The 13208-nt window shown below is 50.2% G+C and overlaps 1 protein-coding gene across 5 annotated transcripts in view; it reads right to left on the bottom strand.

Annotated features, from left to right (window-relative positions):
* The window catches only part of ADAR (adenosine deaminase RNA specific), a 240196-nt gene that overhangs the window by 171216 nt on the left and 55772 nt on the right, over positions 1 to 13208 (bottom strand). The gene's annotated exons all lie outside the window — the stretch shown is intronic.

Below are 13208 nucleotides of genomic sequence, written 5' to 3' on the forward strand. Positions count from 1 at the left end.
AAAAAGTATTCCAACTTTTAGAAGCAAAATGTCTAGCACAGATGTGACTGTGGTGGAACTCGACACCACACCTTACCTCCATCTTAAGATGAGGGAGCTAAGGTCACTCTGTAAAATAAAGAAAATAACAATGGGCCCCAAACCTACCAAAATACAGCTCCAGGAGCTTTTGGCAGAGTTTGAAAAGGCCAACCCCTCTGAGGGTGGCAACTCAGAGGAAGAGGATAGTGACTTGGAGGACAATTCCCCCCTACCAGTCCTATCTAGGGAGAACAGGGTCCCTCAAACCCTGACTCCTAAAATAATAGTCAGAGATGCTGGTTCCCTCACAGGAGAGACCAACACCTCTGAAATCACTGAGGATAGCCCCAGTGAAGAGGACATCCAGTTAGCCAGGATGGCCAAAAGATTGGCTTTGGAAAGACAGATCCTAGCCATAGAGAGGGAAAGACAAGAGATGGGCCTAGGACCCATCAATGGTGGCAGCAACATAAATAGGGTCAGAGATTCTCCTGACATGTTGAAAATCCCTAAAGGGATTGTAACTAAATATGAAGATGGTGATGACATCACCAAATGGTTCACAGCTTTTGAGAGGGCTTGTGTAACCAGAAAAGTGAACAGATCACACTGGGGTGCTCTCCTTTGGGAAATGTTCACAGGAAAGTGTAGGGATAGACTCCTCACACTCTCTGGACAAGATGCAGAATCTTATGACCTCATGAAGGGTACCCTGATTGAGGGCTTTGGATTCTCCACTGAGGAGTACAGGATTAGGTTCAGGGGGGCTCAAAAATCCTCGAGCCAGACCTGGGTTGACTTTGTTGACTACTCAGTGAAAACACTAGATGGTTGGATTCAAGGCAGTGGGGTAAGTAATTATGATGGGCTGTACAATTTATTTGTGAAAGAACACCTGTTAAGTAATTGTTTCAATGATAAACTGCATCAGCATCTGGTAGACCTAGGACCAATTTCTCCCCAAGAATTGGGAAAGAAGGCGGACCATTGGGTCAAGACTAGGGTGTCCAAGACTTCAACAGGGGGTGACCAAAAGAAAGGGGTCACAAAGACTCCCCAGCAGAAGGGTGATGAGACAACCAAAACTAAAAATAGTAAAGAGTCTTCTACAGGCCCCCAAAAACCTGCACAGGAGGGTGGGCCCAGAGCCTCTTCACAAAACAATGGGTACAAGGGTAAAAACTTTGATCCCAAAAAGGCCTGGTGTCATAGCTGTAAACAGCATGGACACCAAACTGGAGACAAGGCCTGTCCCAAGAAAGGTTCCACTCCAAACTCCCATCCAGGTAACACTGGTATGGCTAGTCTCCAAGTGGGATCAACAGTGTGCCCAGAGCAAATCAGGGTCCACACTGAAGCTACTCTAGTTTCTGAGGGTGGGGTGGATTTAGCCACACTAGCTGTCTGGCCGCCTAACATGCAAAAATACAGACAGCAACTCTTAATTAATGGGACTAGAATAGAGGGCCTGAGGGATACAGGTGCCAGTGTCACCATGGTGACAGAGAAACTGGTTTCCCCTGGCCAATACCTGACTGGAAAAACTTACACAGTCACCAACGCTGACAATCAGAGAAAAGTACATCCCATGGCAATGGTTACTTTAGAATGGGGAGGGGTCAATGGCCTGAAACAGGTGGTGGTCTCCTCAAATATCCCAGTGGACTGTCTGCTTGGAAATGACCTGGAGTCCTCAGCATGGGCTGAGGTAGAGCTAAAAACCCATGCAGCAATGCTGGGTATCCCTGAACTGGTGTGTGTGAAAACAAGAGCACAATGCAAGGCACAGGGTGAAAAAGTAGAGCTGGAGTCTGGAAAAATGGCCCAGCCTACCAAGAGAACAGGAAAGTCAGTTGGGAAACCAACTGCAACACAGCAAAAGAAAGGGAACCTCTCTTCTCAGGAAGAAGTTCTGCCCTCTGAGGGAACTGAGCCTTTGGAGCTTGAACCTTATCAGGTTGAGCTCTTAGGCCCAGGGGGACCCTCAAGGGAAGAGCTGTGTAAGGGACAAGAAACCTGTCCCTCTCTTGAAGGCCTTAGGCAGCAAGCTGCTGAAGAGTCCAAAGGCAAGAAAAATGGAACACATAGGGTCTATTGGGAAGATGGGCTCCTGTACACTGAGGCCAGAGACCCCAAACCTGGTGCCACTAGGAGAGTGGTAGTGCCTCAGCTGTTCAGAGAGTTCATCCTAACATTGGCCCATGACATTCCCCTTGCTGGACATTTGGGACAAACCAAGACGTGGGAGAGGTTAGTCAACCACTTCTACTGGCCCAATATGTCCAGCATGGTTAAGGAGTTTTGCCTCTCCTGCCCCACCTGTCAAGCCAGTGGTAAGACAGGTGGGCATCCAAAGGCCCCCCTCATTCCACTTCCAGTGGTGGGGGTGCCCTTTGAAAGAGTGGGTGTGGACATAGTTGGTCCACTGGAACCTCCCACAGCCTCAGGAAATATGTATATCCTGGTAGTAGTGGATCATGCTACCAGATATCCTGAAGCTATTCCCCTTAGGTCGACTACTGCCCCTGCAGTAGCCAAGGCCCTCATTGGTATCTTTACCAGAGTGGGTTTCCCTAAGGAGGTGGTGTCTGACAGAGGTACCAACTTCATGTCAGCATACCTAAAGCACATGTGGAATGAGTGTGGAGTGACTTATAAATTCACTACCCCTTACCATCCACAAACTAATGGCTTAGTTGAGAGATTCAACAAGACATTAAAGGGCATGATCATGGGGCTCCCAGAAAAACTCAAAAGGAGATGGGATGTCCTCCTGCCATGTCTGCTTTTCGCTTACAGGGAGGTACCACAGAAGGGAGTAGGGTTCTCACCCTTTGAACTTCTGTTTGGTCATCCTGTAAGGGGACCACTTGCCCTTGTTAAAGAAGGCTGGGAGAGACCTCTCCATGAGCCTAAACAGGACATAGTGGACTATGTACTTGGCCTTCGCTCTAGAATGGCAGAGTACATGGAAAAGGCAACCAAAAACCTTGAGGCCAGCCAACAACTCCAGAAGTTTTGGTATGACCAAAAGGCTGCACTGGTTGAGTTCCAACCAGGGCAGAAAGTCTGGGTTCTGGAGCCTGTGGCTCCCAGGGCACTCCAGGACAAATGGAGTGGCCCTTACCCAGTGCTAGAGAGGAAGAGTCAGGTCACCTACCTGGTGGACCTGGGCACAAGCAGGAGCCCCAAGAGGGTGATCCATGTGAACCGCCTTAAGCTCTTCCATGACAGGGCTGATGTGAATCTGTTAATGGTAACAGATGAGGATCAGGAGGCAGAGAGTGAACCTCTCCCTGATCTTCTGTCATCAGACCCAAAAGATGGCACAGTGGATGGAGTGATCTACTCAGACACCCTCTCTGGCCAACAGCAGGCTGATTGTAGGAGAGTCCTACAACAGTTTCCTGAGCTTTTCTCCCTAACCCCTGGTCAGACCCACCTGTGTACCCATGATGTGGACACAGGAGACAGCATGCCTGTCAAGAACAAAATCTTCAGACAGTCTGACCATGTTAAGGAAAGCATCAAGGTGGAAGTCCACAAGATGCTGGAATTGGGAGTAATTGAGCGCTCTGACAGCCCCTGGGCTAGCCCAGTGGTCTTAGTCCCCAAACCTCACACCAAAGATGGAAAGAAAGAGATGAGGTTTTGCGTGGACTACAGAGGGCTCAATTCTGTCACCAAGACAGATGCCCATCCAATTCCAAGAGCTGATGAGCTCATTGATAAATTAGGTGCTGCCAAATTTCTAAGTACCTTTGACTTGACAGCAGGGTACTGGCAAATAAAAATGGCACCTGGAGCAAAAGAAAAGACAGCATTCTCCACACCTGATGGGCATTATCAGTTTACTGTTATGCCCTTTGGTTTAAAGAATGCCCCTGCCACCTTCCAAAGGTTGGTGAATCAAGTCCTTGCTGGCTTGGAGTCCTTTAGCACAGCTTATCTTGATGATATTGCTGTCTTTAGCTCCACCTGGCAGGATCACCTGGTCCACCTGAGGAAGGTTTTGAAGGCTCTGCAATCTGCAGGCCTCTCTATCAAGGCATCCAAATGCCAGATAGGGCAGGGAACTGTGGTTTACTTGGGACACCTTGTAGGTGGAGGCCAAGTTCAGCCACTCCAACCCAAGATCCAGACTATTCTGGACTGGGTAGCTCCAAAAACCCAGACTCAAGTCAGGGCATTCCTTGGCTTGACTGGGTATTACAGGAGGTTTGTGAAGGGATATGGATCCATTGTGACAGCCCTCACTGAACTCACCTCCAAGAAAATGCCCAAGAAAGTAAACTGGACTGTGGAATGCCAACAGGCCTTTGACACCCTGAAACAGGCAATGTGCTCAGCACCAGTTCTCAAAGCTCCAGATTATTCTAAGCAGTTCATTGTGCAGACTGATGCCTCTGAACATGGGATAGGGGCAGTTTTGTCCCAAACAAATGATGATGGCCTTGACCAGCCTGTTGCTTTCATTAGCAGGAGGTTACTCCCCAGGGAGCAGCGTTGGAGTGCCATTGAGAGGGAGGCCTTTGCTGTGGTTTGGTCCCTGAAGAAGCTGAGACCATACCTCTTTGGGACTCACTTCCTAGTTCAAACTGACCACAGACCTCTCAAATGGCTGATGCAAATGAAAGGTGAAAATCCTAAACTGTTGAGGTGGTCCATCTCCCTACAGGGAATGGACTTTATAGTGGAACACAGACCTGGGACTGCCCATGCCAATGCAGATGGCCTTTCCAGGTTCTTCCACTTAGAAAATGAAGACTCTCTTGGGAAAGGTTAGTCTCATCCTCTTTCGTTTGGGGGGGGGTTGTGTAAGGAAATGCCTCCTTGGCATGGTTGCCCCCTGACTTTTTGCCTTTGCTGATGCTATGTTTACAATTGAAAGTGTGCTGAGGCCTGCTAACCAAGCCCCAGCACCAGTGTTCTTTCCCTAACCTGTACTTTTGTATCCACAATTGGCAGACCCTGGCATCCAGATAAGTCCCTTGTAACTGGTACTTCTAGTACCAAGGGCCCTGATGCCCAGGAAGGTCTCTAAGGGCTGCAGCATGTCTTATGCCACCCTGGAGACCTCTCACTCAGCACAGACACACTGCTTGCCAGCTTGTGTGTGCTAGTGAAGACAAAACGAGTAAGTCGACATGGCACTCCCCTCAGGGTGCCATGCCAGCCTCTCACTGCCTATGCAGTATAGGTAAGCCACCCCTCTAGCAGGCCTTACAGCCCTAAGGCAGGGTGCACTATACCATAGGTGAGGGTACCAGTGCATGAGCATGGTACCCCTACAGTGTCTAAACAAAACCTTAGACATTGTAAGTGCAGGGTAGCCATAAGAGTATATGGTCTGGGAGTCTGTCAAACACGAACTCCACAGCACCATAATGGCTACACTGAAAACTGGGAAGTTTGGTATCAAACTTCTCAGCACAATAAATGCACACTGATGCCAGTGTGCATTTTATTGTAAAATACACCACAGAGGGCACCTTAGAGGTGCCCCCTGAAACTTAACCGACTGTCTGTGTAGGCTGACTAGTTCCAGCAGCCTGCCACACCAGAGACATGTTGCTGGCCCCATGGGGAGAGTGCCTTTGTCACTCTGAGGCCAGTAACAAAGCCTGCACTGGGTGGAGATGCTAACACCTCCCCCAGGCAGGAGCTGTAACACCTGGCGGTGAGCCTCAAAGGCTCACCCCTTTGTCACAGCCCAGCAGGGCACTCCAGCTTAGTGGAGTTGCCCGCCCCCTCCGGCCACGGCCCCCACTTTTGGCGGCAAGGCTGGAGGGAACAAAGAAAGCAACAAGGAGGAGTCACTGGCCAGTCAGGACAGCCCCTAAGGTGTCCTGAGCTGAGGTGACTCTGACTTTTAGAAATCCTCCATCTTGCAGATGGAGGATTCCCCCAATAGGGTTAGGATTGTGACCCCCTCCCCTTGGGAGGAGGCACAAAGAGGGTGTACCCACCCTCAGGGCTAGTAGCCATTGGCTACTAACCCCCCAGACCTAAACACGCCCTTAAATTTAGTATTTAAGGGCTACCCTGAACCCTAGAAAATTAGATTCCTGCAACTACAAGAAGAAGGACTGCCTAGCTGAAAAACCCCTGCAGAGGAAGACCAGAAGACGACAACTGCCTTGGCTCCAGAAACTCACCGGCCTGTCTCCTGCCTTCCAAAGATCCTGCTCCAGCGACGCCTTCCAAAGGGGCCAGCGACCTCGACATCCTCTGAGGACTGCCCCTGCTTCGAAAAGACAAGAAACTCCCGAGGACAGCGGACCTGCTCCAAAGAAAAGCTGCAACTTTGTTTCCAGCAGCTTTAAAGAACCTTGCAAGCTCCCCGCAAAAGGCGTGAGACTTGCAACACTGCACCCGGCGACCCCGACTCGGCTGGTGGCGATCCAACACCTCAGGAGGGACCCCAGGACTACTCTAAGACTGTGAGTACAAAAACCTGTCCCCCCTGAGCCCCCACAGCGCCGCCTGCAGAGGGAATCCCGAGGCTTCCCCTGACCGCGACTCTTTGAATCCTAAGTCCCGACACCTGGGAGAGACCCTGCACCCGCAGCCCCCAGGACCTGAAGGACCGGACTTTCACTGGAGGAGTGACCCCCAGGAGTCCCTCTCCCTTGCCCAAGTGGAGGTTTCCCCGAGGAACCCCCCCCTTGCCTGCCTGCAGCGCTGAAGAGATCCCCAGATCTCCCATTGACTTCCATTACAAACCCGACGCTTGTTTCTACACTGCACCCGGCCGCCCCCGCGCTGCTGAGGGTGAAATTTCTGTGTGGACTTGTGTCCCCCCCGGTGCCCTACAAAACCCCCCTGGTCTGCCCTCCGAAGACGCGGGTACTCACCTGCAAGCAGACCGGAACCGGGGCACCCCCTTCTCTCCATTCTAGCCTATGTGTTTTGGGCACCACTTTGAACTCTGCACCTGACCGGCCCTGAGCTGCTGGTGTGGTGACTTTGGGGTTGCTCTGAACCCCCAACGGTGGGCTACCTTGGACCAAGAACTGAACCCTGTAAGTGTCTTACTTACCTGGTAAAACTAACAAAAACTTACCTCCCCCAGGAACTGTGAAAATTGCACTAAGTGTCCACTTTTAAAACAGCTATTTGTGAATAACTTGAAAAGTATACATGCAATCTTGATGATTTGAAGTTCCTAAAGTACTTACCTGCAATACCTTTCGAATGAGATATTACATGTAGAATTTGAACCTGTGGTTCTTAAAATAAACTAAGAAAAGATATTTTTCTATATAAAAACCTATTGGCTGGATTTGTCTCTGAGTGTGTGTACCTCATTTATTGTCTATGTGTATGTACAACAAATGCTTAACACTACTCCTTGGATAAGCCTACTGCTCGACCACACTACCACAAAATAGAGCATTAGTATTATCTCTTTTTACCACTATTTTACCTCTAAGGGGAACCCTTGGACTCTGTGCATGCTATTCCTTACTTTGAAATAGCACATACAGAGCCAACTTCCTACATGTGTTGTTAAATTTTGTGCTTTTGGTGGTATGTTTGGAGGGAACTGTAGAAATTCTATGCAGTAACCATGTTGGATAATTGCTAGAACCCAAGTGTCTGTAGTGATTTTTTCCCATGCTGTGTAATAATGACCTATTCGTCCCCCCACTGGTGTTGTGTGGAGGGGGTGAGTGACATGTGAGTCACTGTTTAGTAGTAGGGGTTTTGGGGCTTTGGAATCTTCCTCTATTTCTAGGGAATTGCCCTCCTCTATATTGTCCCCGAAAACCTCCTCTATACTGTCCTTGGTAACTGGACGGTGTGGCTTGTGAGGTGCTGGCTTGTGTGCTTTGACCCCGAAACCCCCCTCGAAAGGGCGTTTTACGGAATGAGCTGTAATTCCCTCTGCTCTGCGGGGAGTAGAGTGCGCCCATGGCTTTGGCAGTGTCCGTATCTTTTTTGAGTTTCTCAATCGCTGTGTCCACTTCTGGACCGAACAGTTCTTTTTCATTAAAAGGCATATTGAGAACTGCTTGTTGAATCTCTGGTTTAAATCCAGACGTTCGGAGCCATGCATGCCTTCTGATAGTTACAGATGTATTAATTGTCCGTGCAGCTGTATCTGCAGCGTCCATGGAGGAGCGGATCTGGTTGTTGGAGATGGCCTGTCCCTCCTCAACCACTTGTTTTGCCCTATTTTGGAAGTCTTTGGGCAGATGTTCAATGAGATGTTGCATCTCGTCCCAGTGGGCTCTGTCATAGCGCGCAAGTAGTGCCTGGGAGTTCGCGATGCGCCACTGGTTTGCAGCTTGTGCTGCGACTCGTTTACCAGCTGCATCAAACTTGCGGCTTTCTTTATCTGGGGGTGGTGCATCTCCAGATGTGTGAGAGTTGGCCCTTTTCCTAGCTGCTCCTACAACAACAGAGTCTGGTGGCAGCTGTGTTGTGATGAAAGCCGGGTCCGTAGGAGGCGGCTTATACTTTTTTTCCACCCTTGGTGTGATTGCCCTACTTTTGACCGGGTCCTTAAATATGTCTTTTGCGTGCCGGAGCATACCAGGGAGCATAGGCAGGCTTTGGTAGGAGCTGTGGGTGGAGGAGAGTGTGTTGAACAAGAAATCATCCTCGACCTGTTCTGAGTGGAGGCTTACGTTGTGAAATTGTGCTGCTCTAGCCACCACCTGAGAGTACGCGGTGCTGTCTTCTGGTGGAGATGGTTTTGTAGGGTATGCCTCTGGGCTGTTATCTGACACTGGGGCGTCGTATAGGTCCCATGCGTCCTGGTCTTGGTCACCCTGGCTCATGGTGGTGTGAGCTGGGGAGTGTGATGGCGTTTGTGCTGGTGAAACGTTAATCACGGGCGGAGGAGAGGGTGGTGGTGTAACTCTTTTCACCACTTTTGGTTGTGGTGCTTGTTCCGTCTGGAACTCCAACCTTCTCTTTCTCCTAATGGGGGGAAGGGTGCTTATTTTTCCTGTCCCCTGCTGAATGAAGATACGCTTTTGCGTATGGTCCGCATCAGTTGCTTGTAGCTCTTCCTCAAACCTATGCTTCTGCATTTGGGAGGTTAGCGAGTGCTCTTCTGTATAAGAGCCTGAAGCTGGGTCGCTTGCAGTTTGTTTCGGCGTGGAAACTTTGTCTGCGTGTTTTTTCGGCTCCGAGGTGACTTTTTCTTTTCGGGGCCGAAACCTCTCGGCGTCGATCTGTTTCGGTGCCGCTGTCTCGGCGTCGAGCCGTGTCCACACCGGCATCTCGGTGTCGAGGCTTGTCTCCAGCACTTTCTCGGTCCCGAGAAGGCTGCGTGCCGGTGTCTCGACCGGAGTCGGACGATCTCGGCACCGTTTGGGCCTTTTTCGGTGCCGACGGTCGGTCACCGATTTTATGGGTTGAGCCATGGCCTGGTGGCAGTGGCGTCCCTTGGGCCTTGTAAATGTTTCTTTGTGTGGTTTTCGACGTCTTACTCACGGTTTGTGTATCGTCGAATCCTTCGGAGTCTGAGTCTTGGATCGAGAAGGTACCTTCCTCTTCCTGTTCCTCGAACTCCCGTCGGGCTGTCGGTGCGGACGCCATTTGAAGTCTTCTGGCTCGACGGTCTCGGAGTGTTTTTCGGGACCGGAACGCACGACAGGCCTCGCAGGTGTCTTCGCTGTGCTCAGGTGACAGGCACAGGTTGCAGACCAAGTGTTGGTCTGTGTAGGGGTATTTATTGTGGCATTTGGGGCAGAAACGGAAAGGGGTCCGTTCCATCGGCGTTCCTCAGCACGCGGTCGGGCCGACCAGGCCCCGACGGAGGATCGAAAAACTACCCCGAAGGGCACCGGAGCTCTTCGATCTTCGATGCGGTGTTGAATGTAAGTACGCCGATCCCGAGCGCAACAATACCGACGAAAATCTTCCGAAATTAACTATTTTTTCTGTTCCGAAACTCGGAGCGACAGGAACACGTCCGAACCCGATGGCGGAAAAAAAACAATCGAAGATGGAGTCGACGCCCATGCGCAATGGAGACAAAAGGAGGAGTCACTCGGTCCCGTGACTCGAAAGACTTCTTCGAAGAAAAACAACTTGTAACACTCCGGCCCAACACCAGATGGCGAGCTATTGCAGAACATGCGTATCTACAGCGACAGATGCCATCGAACATATATTTTCTTAGTTTATTTTAAGAACCACAGGTTCAAATTTAACATGTAATATCTTGTTTGAAAGGTATTGCAGGTAAGTACATTAGGAACTTTGAATCATTTCAATTGCATGTATACTTTTCAAGTTATTCACAAATAGCTATTTTAAAAGTGGACAGTGCAATTTTCAGTTCCTGGGGGAGGTAAGTTTTTGTTAGTTTTACCAGGTAAGTAAGACACTTACAGGGTTCAGTTCTTGGTCCAAGGTAGCCCACCGTTGGGGGTTCAGAGCAACCCCAAAGTTACCACACCAGCAGCTCAGGGCCGGTCAGGTGCAGAGTTCAAAGTGGTGCCCAAAACGCATAGGCTTCAATGGAGAGAAGGGGGTGCCCCGGTTCCAGTCTGCCAGCAGGTAAGTACCCGCGTCTTCGGAGGGCAGACCAGGGGGGTTTTGTAGGGCACCGGGGGGGGGACACAAGCCCACACAGAAATTTCACCCTCAGCGGCGCGGGGGCGGCCGGGTGCAGTGTTAGAACAAGCGTCGGGTTCGCAATGGAAGTCAATGAGAGATCAAGGGATCTCTTCAGCGCTGCAGGCAGGCAAGGGGGGGCTTCCTCGGGGAAACCTCCACTTGGGCAAGGGAGAGGGACTCCTGGGGGTCACTTCTGCAGTGAAAGTCCGGTCCTTCAGGTCCTGGGGGCTGCGGGTGCAGGGTCTTTTCCAGGCGTCGGGACTTAGGTTTCAGAGAGTCGCGGTCAGGGGAAGCCTCGGGATTCCCTCTGCAGGCGGCGCTGTGGGGGCTCAGGGGGGACAGGTTTTGGTACTCACAGTTGTAGAGTAGTCCGGGGGTCCTCCCTGAGGTGTTGGTTCTCCACCAGCCGAGTCGGGGTCGCCGGGTGCAGTGTTGCAAGTCTCACGCTTCTTGCGGGGAGATTGCAGGGTTCTTTAAAGCTGCTCCTTTGGATAAAGTTGCAGTCTTTTTGGAGCAGGTCCGCTGTCCTCGGGAGTTTCTTGTCGTCGTCGAAGCAGGGCAGTCCTCAGAGGATTCAGAGGTCGCTGGTCCCTTTGGAAGGCGTCGCTGGAGCAGAGTTCTTTGGAAGGCAGGAGACAGGCCGGTGAGTTTCTGGAGCCAAGGCAGTTGTTGTCTTCTGGTCTTCCTCTGCAGGGGTTTTCAGCTAGGCAGTCCTTCTTCTTGTTGTTGCAGGAATCTAGTTTCTAGGTTCAGGGAGAGCCCTTAAATACTAAATTTAAGGGCGTGTTTAGGTCTGGGGGGTTAGTAGCCAATGGCTACTAGCCCTGAGGGTGAGTACACCCTCTTTGTGCCTCCTCCCAAGGGGAGGGGGTCACATTCCTATCCCTATTGGGGGAATCCTCCTTCTACAAGATGGAGGATTTCTAAAAGTCAGAGTCACCTCAGCTCAGGACACCTTAGGGGCTGTCCTGACTGGCCAGTGACTCCTCCTTGTTTTTCTCATATTATCTCCTGGACTTGCCGCCAAAAGTGGGGGCTGGGTCCAGGAGGCGGGCATCTCCACTAGCTGGAGTGCCCTGGGGCATTGTAACACGAAGCTTGAGCCTTTGAAGCTCACTGCTAGGTGTTACAGTTCCTGCAGGGGGGAGGTGTGAAGCACCTCCACCCAGAGCAGGCTTTGTTTCTGTCCTCAGAGAGCACAAAGGCTCTCACCGCATGAGGTCAGACACTCGTCTCTCAGCAGCAGGCTGGCACAGACCAGTCAGTCCTGCACTGAACAATTGGGTAAAATACAGGGGGTATCTCTAAGATGCCCTCTGTGTGCATTTTTTTATAAATCCAACACTGGCATCAGTGTGGGTTTATTATTCTGAGAAGTTTGATACTAAACTTCCCAGTATTCAGTGTAGCCATTATGGAGCTGTGGAGTTCGTTTTTGACAGACTCCCAGCCCATATACTCTTATGGCTACCCTGCACTTACAATGTCTAAGGTTTTGCTTAGACACTGTAGGGGCATAGTGCTCATGCACATATGCCCTCACCTGTGGTATAGTGCACCCTGCCTTAGGGCTGTAAGGCCTACTAGAGGGGTGACTTACCTATGCCACAGGCAGTGGGAGGTTGGCATGGCACCCTGAGGGGAGTGCCATGTCGACTTAGTCATTTTCTCCCCATCAGCACACACAAGCTGGCAAGCAGTGTGTCTGTGCTGAGTGAGGGGTCCCTAGGGTGGCATAAGACATGCTGCAGCCCTTAGAGACCTTCCCTGGCATCAGGGCCCTTGGTACCAGTTACAAGGGACTTACCTAGGTGCCAGGGTTGTGCCAATTGTGGAAACAATGGTAAATTTTAGGTGAAAGAACACTGGTGCTGGGGCCTGGTTAGCAGGGTCCCAGCACACTTCTCAGTCAAGTCAGCATCAGTATCAGGCAAAAAGTGGGGGGTAACTGCAACAGGGAGCCATTTCTTTACACACAGGTTAAGTTATTCACCTCAATGCTAGACGAAAAGGAATTATTACCAGGCTCAAAAGAGTCAGGGGGGTGGGGTGTGTGTCATTGGGGAGGGAGGTATAACACTGATAAGAGGCATATTAGGGAAACCTGAGTCAGAAGGGTTGGAGGGCTTATTCTCAACAAATCCTCTCTCCTATCATTTACAAGATCGGCAAAGAACTTATCCAGATTCATATTTTTCCACTTCATGCATATCCCGTAGTTTTTGCTACAATTTAAATCTGCAGGGCAGGCAGGGACAGGTGGTTCAATAAAGAGAAAGAAACACAAATGGTTACCGGGTTATGGTCACAGATATTAGAACACAAAATTGACAAGTGGCTAGGGATCACTTTCTTGCAATGAAATTACTTAAAATGGATCGATAAAACTTTACAGCCTTTAGATTTAGTTTTTTTGGACAGCTCTATTGCTAGGAGAAGGGGCAATGCTTTGTTTAAGTTTATGTGGTCTGAAAGGCATATAAAACATGCATACAATGATAAAAACAAAGATTTTGGATTTAGACTTAGACAAAAATCAGAACTGAAGCCATTTGAGGCTACTGACAACAATAGCATTTCAAAATGCACAAGTCAATGTGAATCCA

The sequence above is a fragment of the Pleurodeles waltl genome, chromosome 12 (assembly GCF_031143425.1).
Source record: "Pleurodeles waltl isolate 20211129_DDA chromosome 12, aPleWal1.hap1.20221129, whole genome shotgun sequence".
Taxonomy (NCBI): Eukaryota; Metazoa; Chordata; class Amphibia; order Caudata; family Salamandridae; genus Pleurodeles; species Pleurodeles waltl.